Genomic DNA, 21,872 nt, shown 5'->3' with positions numbered 1-21,872 from the left:
GGCCAAATGATCAGTTGTTAAAGACGCAAATGACTGTGACGATGGCCACTAATAAAGCCAGGCACACAAACCTGATGATAAAATCTTTACGGGGAAAAAACAAAAAGCTGCTAACAAGGTCTTTGTTTAAAGACCTTTTGCTTCAACAAATAAAACAACGATGCTGCAGAAAAAAAGCTTTTCGGGTCTGCTTTGCATGTTTCTTTGAAAAAGGCTCCCTGTACCTGTACCCTTGTCCAGAACGCACTTTACGCTCCTGACTCCATATCCGATAAAAAAAAAAACCGCAGACACAAATCAGGAAATGACGGTGTGAATAAGCCCTTGTGTGGAGGCCGAGGTCGGCGAAAGATTTCCTCGGGCATTCCGTCTGGCTTTTGAGAAGGGCTGAGCTGTTCGCCGTTTAACAGTTAATATGTTCGGCTTTTTTCACGCTACGCTGCACATCTGAAACACAAAGAAGCTTATTCCCTGAGCCCTGTAGCAAAATCCCATCACAGAGGGAGAACGCAAACTCACAGAGCAGTCTCCAGCGTGCAGCTGCTGCTGAATAAATAGCACTCGCGAGCGTCGTAGATGGGATTTGAGGGTGGCTTTGATGATGTGGTTCCTAAAGGGAATCCACTTATTTCTTCCGCACAGCTCCTAACGGCCTGACCACACTTATAAAAGTGTCCGTCGTTGGCACAGAAATATGATTGGTCTGCTGCTGGGGCCCACGGCACTATGGGAAAGCGTCACCGTCGGCATCCGGCGGCTCCTGCAATTCCTGCGTTGTTCGGCCCAAAATCAGATGATTTCGGGAGAAACAAGAGAAACCGGACTGTTACCTGCACACACTGCAGAAGCTCAGCTGCGCCCTTGTCCTAAAGAGCATTTACCCCGAGCACTTACTCAGAAGCGCACTGACAGTCCAGGCATGTGGGTCCATCGATCACCCTGCAGGGCTGGACAGGGGATGATGTGACAGGCATTTGAATCCTAACCGCCCTGCACGGTGCTGTGGTAGTGTAGTTAATTACACCTGAATCCGGACAGGACAGGATGACTGACAGCACTGGGAGAGGGCGGGCTGGGAAGAGCTGTCAGATTCAGGGGAGGCAGTGGGGGACGCGGGTGGGGGTGGGGTGTTCAGCTGTCTGACGCGTAGTTAATGTGTACTCCCCCCAAACCCCTGTTCCTCCAGCCAAACTTCCTCCCCCCACCTCTCTGCCAGGGAATCCAGGGTGAGAGGAAGTCAGAGGACGGAATCGTAGTCAGGGTCAGGGCAATACCCAGTGCAATGTGCCATAATGGCATGACATCACTTCCTCCCTTTTTATCGCAGAACGGGCTTCCTGTATCTCCGCTCGGCTCCGTGTGGACAGTGATGAATGGCGTGGCTGGCAGGCCGAATAGCGGAGCCCAGAAGACAGACGCAGCGGGAGCCTGGAGCGAGACATCATGTCACACTTCCCTTCACAAACAGCTACGCTTCCGTCCCCATCACATTCATGAGGTCTTTCTTCAGCATCCGGACAGGATGAATAAAGTCTGGCTGGGGCAGCAGCATCTCTGACAGCGAGCGCATTTCAGAGCCTAAATCAACTTCCGTCTTAAAGAAGCCATCAGTCCCTCCCAATTTAGTATGTTTTAGGTTTCCCAAACCCACAGTCGTCAGACTTTTAATAGGATTAGACTACATATTTCATCCAATTAATTCAGCATTGCAGAAACTACTAACTGATGTGTGGTGGAAAATGAATGTTGCCTCTTAACGTCATCTGTGGCCATGTGAACCACAAAGCATAATTATGATATTCCAGTTGTTTTTAGGTCAAGTCCCAGTCTACCGTTAGCCGTCAGAAATGACTAAACCGTGGCTCACACTGATGCGGTCATGTGGGGGAGGAGGCCAGCTTCACTCTCACGAGGCATGTCGTATCTGAAGTGCACTCCTGGCATCATTACACACATCTCCATTATCCTATGAAAAACTCTTTCAATTCACTTCGGATATAGTCCCCATGGTGTCTCATTGTTGGGGTTGGCAACATTGTTGTACAGCTTGCTTCTCATCACTATGACGACGACTGAACGCATTCTGACCTTAGCAGGAAAGCTTGGACAAAGCCCCTCCCTGTAGGGACTAGGGACCCACCCCTGCAACCCAGCAGCTGTTAGTGAACGTCAGCAATGGCACTGTTCCCATCGACCCCTGAGGGTGGGGAGATAAGAGACCCTGAAACACTGAGGGAGAACTGAAGAAACCTGACACACATCCAGTTCATCTTTGGACAGGGCAAGTTACTGCATACTGTAACCACTGGACCGAACCACACGCATCAGTGAGCTTGCACACGGTATATTAGGTATTTGGACCTCAGGGAGCTCTGATGGTACTTGGACCGCATGGAGCTCTGACAGTCCTGGTCGGGTTCCGGCTCCAGTCCAGGCATTAGAAGCGCTAAGGTTGGGTCAGGACAGCAGGAATTGGCCAAGGCACTACACATTGCTGGTAATGTGGAGACAAACAGACAGACAGACAGAGACGCTGGTCCCTTGCAGAGGCACTGAATTACAGAAACACAAACCACCCACCATGCAAATACCGAGACTGCGGCACCCACACATGCAGACAAACACACACATTTCTGCATGGTGAGGCAGGACTGATGCCGACCGGCCCTAACACACCACCCGCGGGGCAGGCACCACGTTAGCTACGCGGTGGCTTCACCCGCTCCAGTTTCACAGAGATACAGAGCTGATGAAGGCTGAGACAGGGGCACTGCCAGACCTTCCACATGCTGCGGAATCATTCGATTACCAACCGGATTTAGGAAACCAGGCTCTTTGTCCAAACACAAGTCTCATTTTAACTACTATATTAGATGAAAAACCTACGGGTAATGCGGTCCACCAGGACCTGAAAGCTGATGCCTGGAATGATGAAATGGGCCCAAATGAAATTAGTTCCCATGACGTGTTCTGATAGTGGGGTCAGGGCGTGCCTGGCCAGGGGCTCCAGGGGAGGCTGACATCATCGCCCAGGGGCCGCGCGCGAAGAGCTCCGCCCAGCGCACAGCGCGCCCGAGCAGCGCACGCATCACAGCAGCACAGCGCCGACTTACACGCCGTCGATCCGGCCGGACCCGCCCGCTAACCGCCGGCAGGGAGACATGCGCAGAGCTGCGTACGGACACGCAGCCACAGCGCGCACAAAAAGGCCTGCTCTGTGCCCCTGACCACTTGTTCCCGACACCTCCGGTCACGCAGTGACTCAACAGGCAGCGCAGGGCTGCTGCGGTGAAGTATGGCGTAGGAGCAGACGGACTATACCACCATGTTCCATTGGAGGTGCCACCCTAGCAGCACCCCCACTCGGAAAAAAGCAGTCGGCGGGGCAGCTGGGGGGGCCATAATCTGCCTGCACTGTTGAGCTCGGCACACATTTCCATAAAGACAAAGCATGCCCCAGTCAATCTGGCCCAGAGCACACAATCCAGACCACAAGCACAGCCACCCACACCTGAACTACAAAGCCAGCTCCACCTTTGACTTTCCATATCGGTATCACACCTGGGCTCGTGGGCAGGAAGCTAAACTCGGTCAGGGCTGACGGACAGCCTGGGCCTCCCGCCCCAGACCGAAGCGGCCTCGCCGCGGGGCGCGTGCTGCGGGACTGTAATTACCTCAGCGTCGATTACACGCCGCACAGCTGCGCTGCCTCCCAGGCCTCAGCATCTCAATCTGCCTGGCAGGATAAGGAACACAGATGCAGGGGCTCGCGCTGCGCAACCGCCGCTGCACTAATGAACCCAAACCCGTGGGGTCCCCGATATCCCGCTCTACAGCATTCACCTCCCACCGGCCCACAGGGCCCCCGCCACAAGAGCCCCAACGCCGGCTTCCTTTACCCTTCCATTCCACCACTCCCCCACACACCCCCAATGGCTGCTGTTGCTTTATACACTTGCTGCAGCAGGTTGTCCAGGAGCCTGTATAGCGTGCTTACAAGCGCCAGGCTGTTCTGATTGAAGGGCATACACTACATTATACCACACAGTCTGAAACCATGCTGTCTTTAAGCAAGTGTGAGCCCCTGGGGCAGAGAGCATAATTAAGCTGTATCTGCAGAGGCCAACGCAGCAGGTCCTCCAGAGGAGAGAGCTAATGAAAGAGCACACAGGTCAGTCTCCTCCCTGGGTCAGGAGCCAATCTGGCTCCAGCACAAACAGCTGCAAAGAGCGGCCGGCTCTCCATGCGCACAGAATAAGACGCAGGTCATACACACTGACATCAAACCGAAAAACAGGCACGACAACGGACTGCAAGCTCACACCCAGGCACTGGCAAATTAGAGCATGTTGGGAAACAAGATGGCAGGATACTTGTTTCAGTGCCTTTTTCGGATAGGGACTTGTGTGTGGGTTCACAGACACTATGGCTGTATGCCACTTTCCCAGAGCAAGAAAGAGGCCAGGATCCAGATTCAAATAAAGCACCCAGACTGACATGCAATATTCCCTCAGAAGGAGTGGGGGAGGAGGCACTGAAATGCCCTCTGTCTCTGGGCACCTCATCATCAACTCCAGCCAATGCAGAGAGCGGCGCTCTCTATAAACAGGGACATAGTTAACGCAGTGCAATTAAAATTAAATTAAAGTCAGATACTTGCCCTGGTCATGGAAGGCACACAACATCCTTCACGGCCAGACCTCATACCTACACCACAAAATTCAATTTACTAACTCAGGAAAGAATGCAAGGTCTCGAAGAGAGAAAGGAAATGAGAAAAATAAAACGAGCAGTAAAATCGGAGAAACGCAATGAACTCTCCCCGTCAGAAACAGTCTCAAGAGACCAGGACTCCTATGCTGAAATATGCCCGTGTCAGCATTTTCCCAGCAGCCAAACATCAAGGGAGGGGAGCAAGCCTGAGGCAGCGCAGTCACATTAATAACGGAGGAGCCGATTGGTCAAAGCTCCTTCTGTTAATAATACTGCCTTACATTGTTTTTAAAATATATAATGCTTTGGTGGGGTGAGCAGTCTGTAGTAGCATCGGCAGTGTGAATCAGTGCCAGAAGGCAACAAAATGCAGGGAACGATATGAAGAGTGTTACTAAGCCAATGAAAGACCTCAGTAAAATGTAATATACTAAACAAGGCTGTGAATCCATCATACCCCTTTTATAGATTGTGACTCTATCCATTAGCCTATTTCAATCCTGTGTTGCCTTTGCAGACCTCTACCCCCACAATATTTTACCTTAAAAAAAACAAAAAAACACTGCAGCTAAATGTGCAGCAGCGATGCTCCATGGTTGGTTAGATGAAAAAATGTTTGGTCATTTATACCCTGGGTTTTATTTTCAGTGGGCTGACTGTAGTAGTCTACGTTTGGGTGTGAATTAAAGTTTTAAAAGAAATGCTACGCATGATTGCATTAATTAGCATTTCTGAGTGTGTGTGCCAGTGTGTGGGGACATGTGCGTGTGCACACATTTGTGTGTGTGTGCGTGTGTTAAAGTGTACTTGCGGGGACTATCAGCAGGACGGCAGGTTGTAGCGAGTGAGGAGGGATTCACACCTGGGGGGTCCTACAGCTCAGCGGCCCCCCCACACATGACAGTCACCCCGCTCATTAAGCACTGGAGAACAGCCGGCCATCTGCTTGGCACCGCCTTCCACCTTCTACTCTCCTCATTTACCTTTTCCAGGCACGGTCTGTTTCTCACTGTCCCGGGCAAATGCCAGAACCCATCTGTGGCACACTTTTTTTCCTGCCAATCTCTCCTCAGGCACTCGCTCTTTGACATCTAGGCAGGAGAATCTACAAGAATCTGCCCATGTGCATCAAGCAGTTGCTCCATTCATAGGAGAGGGTTTACTCACAACGTCTGCCCCATTTCCACCAATCAGACTGGCAGCAGAGTTCTACAAACCACGAGACTACTGGGGCAGCCGTTCAGCTTCCTCTCTTCTCAGAACAGCTGCTTTAATCAACACTATACAGGCTACTTCGGGCAAATCTTCAAACAGAGCACCGACAGACAGACATGGAACTCCCTGCTGAACGTAATGAAGCCTGAGCTGACGACTGCAGTGTGCGCCCAAGCTACTCGATATCAGACATTCAAAATCAACTCCGCTCAACACCCCCTCACTCCCTGACCCTGCTGATAAAGGGGCAGCGACTGACTGCAGCACACTACCCCAACTATTCTCAGCGAGAGAAAAAGACTGGAGCAGGAAACAAACGAATCATTTATTAAGAATGCGAATCCTTCCACAGGGGCGGCGCCACGCCATAAATATTGTAGCGCTGTGCTGTAAATGAAGATTAAAACGGACGGGGCTAGACATGCGTGCCATTACCAAGAGCCCTGCGGAGTGCTGGCTGGAGTGCTCATTTATTTGCATGAGGCATTTGGTTAGCAGAGCCGCTCATCCAGAGCAGCACACATTTAGCATGCTTTCCATTTGCACAGGTGCACATTGACAGCGGCGAAGCAGTTCAGGTTGAGCAACGCCAGAACCGGACACGAGAACTGAACCTGCAAACTTTCACTTTCAGCCTACTCACCCACCGTCACGCACTGCCGTCCTACAGTACTGGCAGCTGGGCATATAAGCACGCTTTCGGAGATGATTTTAATTTTATATAACCTTTATTTACACTGGGTAAGTTGAGCTAGCATGCGCTTTTACAGCCACGCCCTGTTTCACACTCACACAGATACCCAGTCTCACAAACTACATAAAATCAACAGTACAATCTAGGCTAGATAAAGAACGAGACCAATGGCATCATCAAGTTCTCTGCTCTTTACAATAGATTTAAATTGTCCAAGAGTAACCAGAGAGTCCACTGATTTCCAACAGTCAAACTGCCAATAATAACTGGTATCAGAATGATTTTGAGGGATCAAAGCCTGGCTCAGGTCCAGATGAGCTCACCTGGGTGAACTGAAGCCACGCTGGTGGTCTCTGAGAGTGCGTCCTCTCTCTATGGTCCCTCCTGCGTCAGGGCACTGAAACAGAGAAAGTCTGGGTAAGAGGACAGACTGGGATTGATGTACTGATCAGGGGTTCAAAGGTCAGATAATTACAAGAAATCAGCCGGGTACAGTACAGTCAAAACATATTCAAGAAATGTGTCGGGCAACTTGTCAGCTTTGTAACGCAATGCACTACAAGACCGTTCCCACAGTCTCAGACAGCAAATATTTCACAACACCAGGTAACGAGTGCTCTAGCACTCCAGTGCGTGTGCCCTATAAAACACAAAGATTAAAAAAGGAGTAAAACACAGGCGTGACTTCAATTCATTAACAGAATGTCACAAATTTGCCACCACACTTAGTCGACATTTGAGTTGGTCCATGTCAATTAAATACCTGAGGAATCTTGACTGCAGAAGCCCGTACCAGCCTATGCGTTTGATCGCAGTGTGTGTTTATCTCTGCAGCAGAAGGAGAGACGGCTCTGAGACCCGCCCCCCGAGTCCGTTCTCCTCCGCTACTTCTGCGGATCCCTCACACATGGTGCAATCACAGAACACAACTGAGACTAGACTTTCAGCTCTACAACTCTGCTGAAGCGATACCCACCACCACTGAGGCTATACAGGAGGATTTACAACACAGCTGAGTCTGTACTGAGGGTTCCACAACATTGCTGATCCCTTACTTAGGGTTCCACAGCACTGCAGAGTCTTTACTGAGGGTATAAACCCTATACTCCATATTGGGTCTCCATATGAGTCCATATCGAGGGTTCCACAGCACTGCTGAGCGTACTCCTTTGCAACTTACTGCTGAAAGTACAAATGGTTGTCATTGACAACACTGCTGTGTTCTCCTCTGAAGTACTGCTGAGTCTGTGCAGGACTTTCACGGAAACCGATACTGTGTGAAAAAGGCTATTCAGCACTGCTCCCTATTTCCATTCTTCTTTAAACTATGAGTCCCTACACTGAGCATTTCACACTCCAGTGCCCACGGCATAAAAGCTCAACAGCTGCCATTAAGGAGGAGACAGTTGGCAAGGGGGAGCAGAGGGCCCACATGAACACAGCAACAAACTGTAGGCTTCCTCCCACAGAGACTAAAAATATCTATCTAAAAAATACATCTAGCCTATATATAATGTGCAGCAATGTGCGAACAGAGGAAAAACGCCCAAGCTCAGATATCTAGTGAAGAGCTGGAAATAGTCTTATCGCATCATACGCTGGCAATTAGCTAATCTCATTTCATAAATATCACATGGATTCAGGCAAAAGGAAATGACATGAACTGTCACATATGTCGGAGAGGGTGCGGGTCGGGGGCGGGGTGCATCTTGCAGAGCCTTTAAAGTGAGAACAGCTAGGGCACCGAGGATATTCTGCAGGGGTGTGTGGGCGGGTGAATCGGAGAAGGGGGAGAAAGCACCGATGCTCAAACACACACAGGACAGAGGAACAGAGGAGTCTTCTAAAGGAAGGGCTCGCATGCACACCCGCAAGGGAACAGTCTTTACCGCTCCATCTTCACATTGCTTGTGTAAACACCTCATCGTAGCTCAATGCAGATGGAAGATGGAAGTGCGCGAGAAATCGTCAATTAAAAACAAGCTTTTCATTTGGGATTCTGAATTATGCGTACAGGGCAGGAAGTGCACCATTTAAATGCTTTTAAGCTCAATGAGAAATGAGTTTTATGTGCCTCCCTAGTTGCCTTTATGGTTTTTTCCCTTTCGCAATAACCACTTATTCCTTTCCAGATAGGAAATTAGACTGGGAGCCAAGAGGCACACAAGCCTTTATCCTACATGGAAGCACCAGTCTTATCACTAATCCCTTATCACAAAACATAAGTAAGGAATTGGTATCCTGACAAAAAAAATAAGATCCGACAGGATTAGTGAAAATTGCGGTGGCAGCTGACGAGGGGTTCTCTTCACACACAGAGACGCCGTCTCACATCACACACTTGAGTGGCAGGTCAGGTTAGGCACAGGTGCTCCTGAACAGAACGAGGCGAGAATTCATGCCCCGCAGCGAAACCAGGAACACAAAGACGACCGCGTTTTTCTCCACGCGAATCACTGATAGGAGAAGGGTGGAGGGGAGGGAGAGTGCGCTGAGAGAGGCAGCTGAAGTCACGAGTGAGGGAGATGTGTAAAACCAGAGACAGGGCTGAGAAGACATGCACCCTGGCAGCACTGTTCATGGGGCTGACAGAAGCCTCATGAACTGGGGTCTGACTTAGACCCAGAGAATGGCAGAGAGCTTTATGAATACGCTGCCATGCTTTATGAGCACGCTGCCATGCAGTCAGCTACAGATTCATATTTGTGGTGCTAACCTACAGGAAGGAGCACAGCTGGAGTGAGCAGGCTTGTGAGGATAGGCATCGGTGTTGGGAAAAGCGCCTCGCTCCTGTGTCTCCCAAAGAGAACAGGCTGCACATCCCAGCATCCCACAGCCTGAAAGGGACGACGGGAGAGGGAGTCGAGGGGTTAATTACGAGCCGCTGCGGCGTTTGTCGCCTTTCTCTTCTGACGGCTGCCATGAGCTGCCCCCCCCCCAGGCATGCACGCCCACACCCTAACACTGAATAATTAATACCTAATGAGGCACTTGCATTGGAGCCACCGGCCAGGCAGCCTCCACCATCACACCAGCCTGGGAAGGAGAGACGGAGACGGAGAGAGACCCGAAGGAAGCTTCTGCATTCTCTCCGAACGAACGATAAGCCCCTCAGCTATGAAAAAGTCAGACCGCACAGCGAAACACCTTGCCTATGCGTTACACAAAAACCTTTGAAGCGTGGGAATGGAGTGCAAAAATAGGATGTGAAAGGGTTTGTTAGGAGGCTGCAAATTTTCATATCAAAAAAAAAAACCCAAAATGCTGCATTACCTGCAATATGCAAATGATTCACACTTGCACAGCATCCTGTCGTCTTCTGCGAACCAAGCCTGGGCTTTAGCACAGCTATTAGCTATATGTTTAAATTTAACATTAAAATCCATCATGGGCTGGACATGACTTCTGCTTCTAAGGACAGACCTTCTACCCAAGGCTGACAGAGCTGCACACCAATTCAGCTTTGAGGCAAAACCTTAATCAGTGCAAACGCTTAGCTCTCTGCCGAGAGTTATGCATCAATGCGTCACAAGACTGATACACAAGGCCATTCTGCACGCCGGCAGAGAGGGCAGGAAGGGAAACCATACGCAAAGCTCAGCGCTACCGGCTGCAGGAACTAGTGCTGCAAGGAACTCTGTAAAAAAAAAAAAAAAAAATATATCATAAAAATAACTCACAACATACTGGAAATTAAATGGATAGAGACGCAGAGATCATTTCTACAGATGCAGTGCGCACGCACGCACGTATGCACGCACGCACACACGCACGCACGCACACGCAACCTTGCTTATTTGGCATTTTCTGAGAATTTGCTACATTGCAACATGTGTTACCAGAATTTATGCACTAACTAGGCCAATAGCCCGGACTGGAAAGCATGTTTCCTGCATATTCAGAAACCAGTACATCTGAGAGAATAGGTGGCTGGTTGCTCTAGACTGATGTGACCCTTAGCAGCAGTGTGTGATCTAGACGGTAAAGCAGAGCAGAGTTCTTAACCTGGCTCAAGCACCAGTCTCTGTCTCGTCCCGAATCCTGACCCTCCAAAGCGGGCTCCTGTTGGGCCTGGGCCTGGGCCGGGCCCTCCGACGGGACATCTGCTTTGATGGTTCTAATGACAGGGCCGCAGCATTACAGAACCAGCAGGGAGGGGGCGGGGCGGCCCACAGGACAGCGCTCAGCGTGCCACGGCCTCGTCCCGCTCGTCACGAAAGGCCCCAGATGTTCGCCGGGGGGCCACGGGACAGGAAGCGCGGGACGACCCCCGCGGGGAGCGGCGGTATGAGAAACGCCGTAACGCGGGACGACCCCCGCGGGGAGCAGCGGTATGAAACGCCGTAACACGCATACGCCCCCCGAATGAGCTGCATGCAGGGCGCAAAGAAAACACACTGTGGGGAAAGAGAGAGAGCTATTCCTGGCTTATTGTGACCCCAACAGCTGGATAACAACACAGCCAAAAGGTCTCTGCTTCCCTTGGAAGCTACTCCATCCTTAGCCTCACCTGAAATGGGACAGAACATATTAAAGCCAGTACAAGAGGCACATGCATACTGAACCTCTTCAGCAGCTTCTAATCTTAAAGAGGAAAAAAAATACAGAAGCCTGCAGCGTAAGACTACTCGTACAGCATATACCGGTGGTGCTGTGGGGCTCATAAAAAGGCTCAGTATTTACGCTCAGCCATCGATAAGATAAGGGCAGTGTCCAACATGCTTGGATTTCAAATGCAACAGGGCACTCCGTCAGAGAAAGAAGCTGAACACGGTTCATGTCTTTGTGAATTCCCTGCTAATTCTTCGGAGCCAACATGCTGCAAGATCAGAGCGCATGGCTTTTTAACGCCTAATTTAGAGGGGCCTGTGAGAGAGAGAAAGCACATCACTGCTGAAATGCACAGTACAGAACAGCCCGAGAAAGGCTGCCAAAACAGCAGAGCTGCTGATGTTGCCAGGTACGCAAATAATTCTCCCGCTCAGGAGAACCGACATCTGAATGCACTCCTGAGGCAGCCAGGAGAGGCAGGCAGGCAGGCTCAGAGGGGGTTGGTGCAGAGGTGCAGTTAGCTCCTTCATTTACAGGGAGACTGGGGAAGGAGCGGAGCTTCAGAGGCATTATGGACGGGGGGGGTTGGTGTGTCTGCAGGGGCTACATTAGCCAATTACCTGAGAGAGAGTGACAGTATGGAGAGGCAGAGCAGGGGCTGCTGGGAATACATGCTTATCCCACAGGCTTTGGCCTCAGTCCTAGCAGGAGCATCATCTGGCCATGGCAGTCTCCAGTGGTTAAGTGCATCATTAAAAAAACAGGAAATAAATGTTCCACCATCTAAACAAGTGCCCTTTTTTAAATATATCAACTGAATTACGTTAAGCGAACTTTTGTTGGAGCCCCTTCCCCTTCAACCAATAGCCACTGGCCCTGACCTACAGCAGGTGACAGGACTGCTGTTTTATTTTTACAGAACAACATTGACCTCTCACTTAACATGCCTTCCACAGAAAGGGAAAGAATGCACAGCCATGTTCTGTCATAAACAGCAGTGTTGTCAACACCACCCCAACTGTCACCATGTAGCACAAGCATTTTTATGAGTTATTGCATTATGCATAAAACATATTTGTGCTCATAGGCTACACAACAGCATATAGGGCTATATGTTTTTTAATGTTCACTTCACAATTAGACTGTTTAAAGGACAGAACATCAAAAATGCTTTTAAATTTTATGCACTGAACATACCAAGGTTCACACTCTTACCCACCACGAAAGCAAAAATAATTTTTAAGTGCCATCAGTGACAAGCTATAGGCTAGGTCATACCATAACAAAGGATTCTTTTTGTGATCACCCATATGCAAAATGAAGGCAAATAATAACCATCTAAACCTCTAGGCTATATGTTACGTATCCGGGTTATCAATTATCCATGTCCAGCAGGCTTTCAGGGAAAGAGAGGGGAAACCGAAGGGAAAACCCCCATGATAAGGAGCAAATGGTTCAGTCCGGGTGGGAGATCGAGCTTACGCAAAGACAAACTCAGACACCAGCTCCATACTGGACTGTGCCACATCAGACTGATGACCAAATTTCAGTTTTGTGAACTTAAGTTATCAATGACTCACAGTCTGTTTCATAGGATTTTAAAATAATGTAGGAAATCATTTCAGCAAAATACATTCTTGGATTTGAAGCAATAAAAATTAATGGTTATCATTTTGGAGCCCAATGCATTGCAGTTATCAGTTTTTTTAATGAACTTGTCATATATCAACATAAATGGTGTCTTGGATAAATTAACATCAATAATCTATTCAAGCTGACATGTACAAGTTCCAATTTTTTCACATGCTGACACATTGTATCCACTTTTCTGAACAGAATATTGTAGTTGGGATTTTTCAAATGATGAATATTGTTATTTATTTGATCTGATTTCTTGTTCAAAAGTAGGCTAATTCTTCACGCATCTTAACCCCCAGCAGTGGTGCTTGGATCTGGCACAGTTTGTGGTAAGTTATCTTGTCATTATTTCCCAACAGCCTGGCGGCTTCATGACATCACCCAGAATATTTCTTCTGTGTAAGCAGTTTGACGGCCCTTTTGCAATGAGAGGTCAGTATAAAACAGCTGTGAAGACGTCACGGGCAGGGAAAGAGATGATGTTATAGACAGTAGGGAGGAGGTTGGGTAATCTTTAACAAAAAAAGTTGAGCGTAAGTATTATGCTGACGTATCCACTGGCGTATTAACAAACTTTCATGAAGAGTTCTAAAAGTGTTTTTCTAAGAAGCAAAGCAACACTTCCTTAGTTCAACAGCAGTGAAAACCCACAAAACTTTCCATGGAGTGACCATACCATAAGAAAAAGGTAAACACTGCCCTATTTTTAGTATTTTCATAATAGTAGTACACCATCTTATGAGCCAATTTTTTAACCCTGCAGTCATGAAATCGGAAGACAAAAACAACACTAATGTGTACTTAAGATGAAGACAACACAAGGGTTAAGATACAAAAGTAACCACACCAGTCTGGCCACTGGTACTGCAATCTGGGAACAGGAGACGACAAAGAAATGAGCAAGTAAATGACAAATACAGACCATCAGGGAAGCGGCCATCATGGGTCAATTTGGCAAACTAGTGGAAATCAATCTACTAAAAGGGGTCAGGGGGAGAACTAAATTTACTCAGGATAGGTGAAATAGGCAAGTACTGGCTGCATAACTGTAGCTTAATGTAGGCTACACGTTCACTTGAAACCCAGAACTAACATACCACAATATGGAGTCTGACAGCACATTATATGATAAGCACTGGCACATGGTTTGTTGAACCAGTGTTTAAGGTTGAATTTGGGGCAGGTATGGTTATCATGAGCGGGAACTGCTCAGACCTCTGGTAACCACTACAGTTAGGCCTAGTATCATCAAAAGAATACTGATCCCAAATGAGTTTCTGTGTTTTTCACCCACGGGGTGGGATAAGATTATGGGGTAGTCTCCATTTTCAGATGCTCAATCTCTGACAAAGCATCTAGACAGCTTAGTTAACTTTTGTGACATAGATTTATTGTAATCCGATTGGTGGCACTTGATCACATTGACTGGAGCAGTTTATCGTTTCAAACACTTGCCCCAGAAATTTCATCCCCGCCCCTCCCCACAATTTGCACTTCCTCTTCTCCACACTTCAGCACATCTTGCTTCAGTGGTTTACAAAAGAGTCCCTGCAGCACGGACTTCCACATTACACTAAATGACATAGCGACTTCTGGTCAGCACTTCCCGATGGCTAAAATTGAACATGCATTATGTCCACTTTGTTAACATTGCATAAGTGAACTGGAAAGGGTATTTGGATACATTGCATATATTTTTATTATGAATCAGCAGTGCTTGGCAGGCTTGTTGGCTAACTTGCTAAGCAAGCTTGCTATCTATCTACCAAGGCAAGCTAACTAGCTTAAGTTATAGACAAATTCCTGCCGTAAAGCAGCTAGTATGTTAGCCAAGCAAGCTAGTTATTTAGCTTTAGATCTCCAAATGGATTCATCAGACGTATGAATGGTTTGTATGTTTGTATCATCAAACGTATGAATTGGTTTATTATTGGCTTTGTTATAGCACATAAGCCGACCCAGTCACCAGTGCTTAAGACTGGGGAGTACTAGCCTGCTGCTGCCTGGTCCTGTCTGATGGAGGAAGTGACCTTATGTTTCCATTGTCTGCAATTTACCAGCTGCTCATTCCATCAAATCACCTTCCTTCTAATTAAATGTTAAAGCCCAAAATTTGAGTAACTGACCATAGGACCACTACAATGTTTTACACATCTTACTTCAATGAGAAATAACCATGGAATATCAGAGCCTAGCAATAGCTTCTTTCATTGACTAAAATGGCTGTAAAATGGCCATGTTGCCAAGGTGCCAATTGTATGGTAATTATGTACAAAGACGCTCGTCTAAAAAAAAAAGAAAAGAAATAATAAATAAAAAACATTTTCCATTTGTTTATCATGACAAAAAGTCACATGAGCTATCAGAAAGGTGCTGCTGTAGGAAATATTAACATATGAAGCGGGTCAATTCACAATAGTTTTAGCTAGCTCTGTTACTGGAATTCTGGATATAGCCTACATATGAACATTAAAAGTATTCTGCAAAATACAACCCCTCCACGATGGTGCCCAAAGGAACTGCATTCTGTATTTGCCCCGTAAGTTAATATGCATTTGCTATACTGCAGCATCAAGGACTGTGAAGCATAGCATATGACAGGTGATTGGTACGAGTGCCTGGCATCAGTGACATATCTCTCTAAACCTCAAATATACAGTATGACTTTATACCTGGACAGCAAATTCAGCTTGCCTATGATTGTTAAAGCTTCAAGCATGCAGGAATTATACACAAATCGACTCAGTGGTATAAATATTGCAGTGTGTTTGAGCTATATAATAGCTCGCAAACACTTTGCTTAATTGTTTTTTCCAGAATCGCACCTAAACCTTAGTTTAATAAACAAAATACTATCAATAAAAATAACCACTCAGCAATTGGAAATTTTTGCTGTTGTGTTGTAAACATTCATTGAGGAGAGGTTTGACAGATAAAGATGATGAGTTCCCTGGGCTGTGGCAAGAACACAAGTGTTTATTTGATCCACTTATGGCTTGGAAAGCAATCAGTAACACGAAGTGGTAATATTCATAAAAATCAGAATTCATGTGGTATATCAGCACTGACAATTCTGAAGCAAGACATCACAGAAAACCAGGGATATGGTGCACAAGGAGTTCTCTCACATTGAACAATTAAATGGTGTTGCCTACGGTGGAACATTAGGCAAGCAGCATTATAAATTCACAGGACAAAGCCTTTTTGCACAAGGAGTTATGGGGAATGAGATTTAAACTCAGTGTGTTCACACTTCAAAAGATGGTTCTGCTGACGGCAGGCCCTTATTCCAGGGTAATACATACACAAGACTCAAACGGCAATATGGATCGCACCCCAGACAACCGTACATCCTCTGCCAGTCAGGCCTCACCGTACTGTAATGGTCTGGCAGGCAATATTAATTCAGTTATGCTTGAATGCTTATTTTCTCTCTCTTCTTTCATTATGGCCTTCCTGTACTCTTTCAGTTCCAGAAAGAGAGGCACCCCAGTGCACTGGTGATCTTCTGCTTCCTGCTTCCTGTGCAGAGTTCTCATACTATTGTAGCAGCAGTGAACACTGCAGTTGTTTCTTCCATAGCTGCTTGCGGCCTATAGGCCTAAAACCCGTTCAGACTTTAAGGCCTTACAGCAGGCACACAATAACAGCTGGCTTGTAGCACAAAGTGGACAAGTGTCCACTCTCTCTCTCTCTCGAGGGGTCATTGCTGTAAATCAAGGCTTTCTTTTCTTATTAGGCCTATCTGAGACTGACAAAACCATTCTGCGCCAAGATTCTCAGCAGTGCGCATTTGATCTCTGACAAATCATTTCCTGTGTCTGAATCAGTCCCCCCCTCCAGAGAAGAGAGACAGAGAACCCTTAGATTCAAGATATCTCCCAACATACACACCAACACAAGCTTGAGCACACACACACATGCACCAGCACACACACACACTTAATAGCCAACCCTCTGTCTTCTCGCTTATTCCTCTGCCAACCTTATTCCACAAAGAAATGAAGAATCAACTAAAATCCAAAACACAAAGAACAGCCCAGCGAGTTACTCTGCACAGGAGGAGGCGGGGCCAGTGCGTCTCAGAGAGCCCTGGCCCATCCCACACGTGGTGGCACCCGCCCAGGGACACACTCGAGAAACGGCCTGCTTGACCAGCCCATGCCCAGATGGACCAGGGCCACTTCATCAGGGCCCCAGACATCAACCACAATGCTTCCATTCTGCTGCACAGAACGAAGAGGGGAGAGAGAGAGAGAGAGAGAAATAGAGAGAGAGAGAGAGAGAGAGAGAGAAGACTACGGCGTGCACAGTACTGTATTCCTCAAAACTGCTGCTGCTGCTGCTGCAGATGAACACAAAACTATCACAGCGAGGGCCAATTCCATTCCTCAGTGACAATTCCAACACCATCAGTCCAACCAAATCTGTTGCAATCATACCCATATGTTTCCAATTCATTTTAAGTACCAATTAATAATGAAGAAATAGACCAGCAAGAGGTGTGAATTCTTTCCAGACAACTTTAAAAGACTGGAAAAAAACATTACTAAATGAAATATGAATAACATAAGGCCTAGGCCTATATGTACACATGTCTAACAACTCTGTCCATGTGTTTTTACAATAAATATTAGGCCACATTACAATAAACAAAAACATAAATGTCATTCATGGGAAGCCGCACAATCGTGAGCTCCTCAAAACTAGTTGGATTCCTTTTTAAAAAAATCAAAATTCTGACAGGTTTTTACAAGCGGATACATTTTGATAAGATATGCATTATGACTGATCACCACTTCACAGGTTAGGGCTGTATCAAGCATGCGATCAAGGTCACAGGTTCATGGTAAAGCAAAGACAGGCTAGTGGGGTTGAATCAAAAGCTGAAGTGGCAAGGGCCAAGAATAGCACAAGCGCACATCCTTTTAACAGGAACAGGAAAGACAATTATAGTGTACCTACGTTATCGACATGTTCGCTGCTCGGCAATGAGTCAACTCATTACAACACGGTGATATCAATGACGGCCACTAGAATTCTTGGGAATGTCCACCACCAAACCAACTTCATGCTCATGCTCAAGTCAATAGTAATCAAAAAAGATTTTTTTTTTATTTTTTTAAAAGAGAATAACATCATATATAACTTCATAATTTAAATTCAAATCTCAATAATTACTTAAGGCACAACCTTGAAATTTGGTCTTGCTGCATAGCCAAACCCAGGAAATGCTACTGTAGAGTTTTGACAAAGAATTGCTTGATTATGCAGCTACTGAAAACAAGAACATGAAATATATGAATAATAATACAATTAGAAAGCAGCCTTTAGTCGGCTTCAGTGCCACAGCTTTTTCACTGAATAAGTGAATGCAGCTCACTGGGAAGGACCCGAGCCAAAACCAGCATATCTGACAGAACACCCGGGCTCAGGAGGCCTGGAAAGAGCCTGACACAGCAGCGCGCTCCCAGAGCACAGGGCACGTCCAGCCCTTCATACACAGTGCCAAACCAGCCCTGGCATGACTCAGGCTGGCTCAGGACAGATCCCACAACCTCCCAGTGCCAGGGTGGACTTACACCAGAACTCCATGCAAGCTTTTAATTTACCTTACTGCAACATGCGCACACACACACCCCCACACACTCAAAGGGTTTCTCTTGATTGGGGTTGGCAATTCCTTTCCTAGAGGGATGGAGTAGGCTATATGCAGGTTTTTGTCTCCACCAATTACCCTGGCTAAATTAGCTAACTGGTCATTTACACCAACACAGGTTCACTCCTAGATTCGAATCACAGTAAAAAATCTCATATATTAAACACAAGAACAGTCTTCGGCTGCCATTCATGCGCTTGCCAAGAAATGTAGCTAAAATGTCAGATGGCATAAATTAAGGCCAGAAGTTGGCATGAACACCGGAAACTGATACGGCCCTTGTTGCCCACCTCTGCACTTGATGGTGAAAGTAAATATTGCATGGCACTCAATTAAGAACGTTGTGTGACCTCCACAGATCTAGTGTTCTGCTTAAGGTAGCAGTAAAACTGGCACATGGCCGAATCAGCAGTGCTATAGCCGTTCCCAGGGAAGCTCTTTCCATAGCAGCCTATCAGAGTACACCAGCAGCGCTGTGTGTGTTCATTCAATGGATCAGCTGGTTGCTAAAGTCTAATTGACTATATTCACGTTTAAATCCCTATTTGGCACTACTGATGGACCTTCAGGCAAGATACGTCCTCTGACAGAACATGCGACTCTACGAACAGTGCATGTGAAAGGCTCACTGGACAGGTTTCCCTTTCTGTAACACAATTTAATTATTTTACAATGTGCAGTGATGCCTAAATACTTGATGAATCCAGCCTGGGTGAGATCCAGCTGCTTGCTCTTTGCAGTTCACCTCAATGCAAGCAGATTTATTCTTTGGCAACAGGCTTTTAGAAACAGAAACAGCACAACAAGAACACACATGTACCAATCTGATTTTCTAAATTCCTGCGAGGATAATAATGCCTACATCAAATACTTCCCTGTGAGGGCTCCGAGCGATCGTGTCAATGATTAACCAAAAGAAGAGCTGCAAATAGCAACAAGTAGCCTAACTGTAACCCTGATTCATATAAAACACTGGAATTCCTCGACTGCATTCCTACTGTACACAACTGTGGAAAACATTTAAAAGAATATTCTGGCAAATAAGTCTGAAGAGCATTTTGCAGAACATTTGTAGACACAAAACCAGGGTAAAGGAGAAAATATACAATGCCATTTGCAAATAGTTCTGATCATGGTCTAATAAGATATTAACCAGATGCATACACAGCATCTTTGAGCCACTTTGTCATCATCTCAAATACATCGGCTCAAAAAAAGAATGAATAACTCAACACTAGCCATGCATAACAGTAGTGGCCATTTGTGCATGAAAGACAATATTCGAGAGGATTATTGATGTGCAGAGGAACTAAAAAAATACAGCAAGACACAGGGAAATGTGAGCGTAATCATATCTGTTGACATACAACAGATAGGAGCAAATGATCTGTAGCCACAGTGACTAAAGGAAATACCACACCAGATTAAATATCAGGCCATATTCAGGAATCATGCAAATTCAGCTGGAAGAAACCCTCTCTCAGAATGCCAAGCCTATTTGGGTACATTTGCTATTCCTTGCATTCCCTATTTAACATGTACAAAATGGCGCACCTATTATGACACAAATTATTAAGAACAGAATTATGTTCTTTGTGTGAACGTCCTTTATTTTAAAAAACACACGCCACCTTTCAAAAGAACAACTGGAATGTAACTATCCTATACGTATACTGTAGGCTGCATGCAGGATTTACCAGTAGAGCTAACGCGCAGCCCTTCAAACATGTCAAGCGGCTTTGCTTAAGTAATGTCGGTAGCATTCCAGTTGAGCACCGGGGGAATGGGGACAAATAGACAAGAGTACGTTGCTACAATTAGTGGAGAGGAAGTTTTGTTGAGGACCTGGCTCATTCTCAAACCCTTTAAACCTAAAATAAATATCTCGGCTCGTGGCAACATTGGCGTTATCTATACATTCTCACACCGAGGACATAAGACTCATTTTCCCCACACGTAGTCTACAACGCTGATACACTGGATGTAATGTGACATTTTGTCAGCCAGCCACCCTGCCAATCTCACTCTCACAAGTATTTGGCAACAACTGCAAAACAGTCGTCCAGCGGAACTGACCCTGAAGCTTGCAGTTTAATAAGTTTTGATAGAGTACAGGAATGCTAACGATTTCTATTATACTATCATTCTAGCCACACCTCACCACTCCATATGTAATGATACATTACCCCATTAATCACAGCAGTCGTTAAACTTAATATTTAAATATGAATCCAAGTTAGAAAACCATTCATTGCCAAATTCAAATTATTTAAAGGTCTGAGAGGTCAACGAGCTGCTGAAGAAGAGGGGAACAATCATAGAAACTCATGTAGACTGCTGCCAACATCCATTCTAGACGTACAATGCAACACCCGTGCAGTTCGCCCAGTACTGATGCAGCAAGCAATAATTAATCCAGCACCAAGTGCTATGATAGATTGCCAGACAGATATCTTACCTTGTTTTCACGAAATGATCTGCGTGCGATTCCTTGATGTTGCGTTGGAATGATGGGGGCAAAATAAGATAGTTAGATTCCAAAGTGGATCTCCTCTCCAGCCTCAATTCGTCAGTGTTCCATCAATGGGCTGAACTGCTCTGCTCTCGCCAACACGGTCAATCGTTTGTAGCTAGCTGCAGCGTACGGATGTGGCTGACACTGGCTTGCTGGTTAGAAGACTAGAGTCCTGTTGCAACCACCGAAATAAGCTACTGAAAAACAAACAATTTTCTGACCGGAATTCCATACGATTAACAGACAAACTAGAATGTCTGTCTTGCTTTAAGTCTCAATCGATTCCAAGGTGATACGGTTATAACGTCAGTTGTAGAATGCGCTGATGGAAAAAACAAAACAGTGCTGGTCTGCAGCAAACCGTGAGAGAAATTTAGGCAAATACTAAAATGAGATAAAAAGCGACAGTGAAGAAAGATGCCTGCTAAGTTGCGCATCCAATTTATAAGCGGCAAAAAAGCCACAATCAAAACTGAGGTCCGACCGTAAACTGCCTTGTGCGATTTTGCACAGGCCTTGCAAGGGAAGTGGTCCTCTACGTTTTTGATAACCGTACCACGCATGCGCTTCTTTGTGAACCACGCTCCACCGCCGCCGCGCATAACAGAAATTAGAGCAGCACAAATCTAACACGCTAGCGCCGCCCTGTGGATTAATTAAAAACGGCAAAGATCATTAGCTTTTATATTGATTAGATGCGATAGACATAGACATAAAAAACTGCGTCGATGGAAATACTGTAGAACCGGAAAATAGTCACGTAGCACTCACAAAAATCCAAATACTTGACCCAACTCCAGAATCTTTCCCTTTATAAATGTTATAACCTCGAATTATTCTCACAACATTCTTTCCAGTTCATGTTGAATCAAAAACCGCAGAGACCT

At 46.3% G+C, this 21,872-nt stretch overlaps 1 protein-coding gene across 3 annotated transcripts in view; it reads right to left on the bottom strand.

Moving 5' to 3' along the window:
* csk (C-terminal Src kinase) overlaps window positions 1-21,549 on the bottom strand; it is a 37,064-nt gene extending 15,515 nt beyond the window's left edge. Inside the window, exons 1-2 of one of the 3 annotated variants that reach the window (XM_064313556.1) lie at window positions 20,929-21,549; window positions 6,946-7,019 (exon numbers count right to left, since the gene is read on the bottom strand). The gene's annotated coding sequence lies outside the window, so the exon portion shown is untranslated. Of the gene's footprint in view, window positions 1-6,945; window positions 7,020-7,385; window positions 7,440-20,928 lie in introns of those variants that run through there. The other 2 variants (XM_064313557.1, XM_064313558.1) reach the window with 2 other exon arrangements.
* Between the last annotated feature and the right edge of the window lie 323 nt (window positions 21,550-21,872).

Source organism: Anguilla rostrata, chromosome 16 (genome assembly GCF_018555375.3).
Source record: "Anguilla rostrata isolate EN2019 chromosome 16, ASM1855537v3, whole genome shotgun sequence".
In the NCBI taxonomy this organism is placed as follows: Eukaryota; Metazoa; Chordata; class Actinopteri; order Anguilliformes; family Anguillidae; genus Anguilla; species Anguilla rostrata.
The sequence above is the reverse complement of the archived record's forward strand: the minus strand, read 5'-3'. Positions and strand labels throughout refer to the sequence as shown.